Below are 1,208 nucleotides of genomic sequence, written 5' to 3'. Positions count from 1 at the left end.
AAGAGCAGCCATTTCGCGCTTTGTACTCTTGGATTGCGCGTTCTTGAATCCAAGTCGGGCAATTCTTGCTGAAGGCTGTGTGCTGGCCTTGGCAATTTGGGCAGCAAGGACTAGCCTTGTATTCCTTCTCAGGATGCCCAATCTTGCCGCAGCGAGGACACACGGATGCACGTCGGCATCACGAATGACTATGGCCAAACTTCTGACACTGAAACCAGCGCAGAGTGTTTGGCACAAAGGGTCGCATGTCCGAGACCAAGTACGATGCCCGAACGGTGGTTGGAGGGCGGCACGAATCGAAAGTTAGAATTCATCGTTTTCGTTTCAAGTGTTGTCTCCCCCGCTGAAGAGTAATCCCTCGGGCTTCGACTACACCCTCGCAGTTATCCACAATTTTCCGGTTTGAGCAGCCCTTCGGCTTATGGCTGCGGACCACGCCCTTCGACTGGTTAAACCTCTGGTGTCGCTCGGATACACAAGGAACACCACCGCGAAGGTCGTGATCTTCTCAAGTCCGGTCAGTTCTTTGTCCGATGCGCACTTGAAGATGATATTCGTAGCAAAGTATCTCAGAACTTGTCGTAGTGCATCTCCTGTTTTGAATAGGTTGAGATTAGTGATCTTTTTATGCGCATCGATGCTGCGTATGGTCAAGTACGGCTGCCGCGGAAGCTCCCTGAGAGAGGGGAGGGCAGAGGCAGACGTAAAGATCCTTTTTCCTTTCGATGTTCGTTTGCTCGTCTCGGCGGCCGCACCCGCTTCCGCTAGCCGAGACTTTTTGGAACGTTGGGAGTTGGGGAAGGGTCTTTAGGGGTTTGAGAATCCATAAGAGTTTTGTAGGTGATTCGACTCCGGGGCTCCCCACCCGCCATCGAGCCCAACAAGGGGACACATTGCTCGGATGACCAGAGATGTGCCAGGGCTACCCTGGAGCTTTACTCTCCACGAGAGTACACAAGACCCTTCCGTCAAGATTGACCCATGGCTTGAAGGGGTTTCAACTCCCAACCGATGGAGTCTCAGAGGAAAACCTTGGCCAAAGAGATGTGTTGGCGATGGACAGTCCGTGGACTGATCTCACCTCAACCGCCAGGTACCCGGTTTCCCTCCGTACGGGTCGCACCTCACGGTCAACAAGGCGCCCACTCTGTGGGATGGGTGACCTATCTTTTTGCTGCACATGAGGTCAGCGGTGGAAGGAAAGATAA

This window comes from Aplysia californica, unplaced genomic scaffold (genome assembly GCF_000002075.1).
Source record: "Aplysia californica isolate F4 #8 unplaced genomic scaffold, AplCal3.0 scaffold00531, whole genome shotgun sequence".
NCBI classification, from domain to species: domain Eukaryota; kingdom Metazoa; phylum Mollusca; class Gastropoda; order Aplysiida; family Aplysiidae; genus Aplysia; species Aplysia californica.
This window is presented reverse-complemented; position numbering follows the sequence as displayed.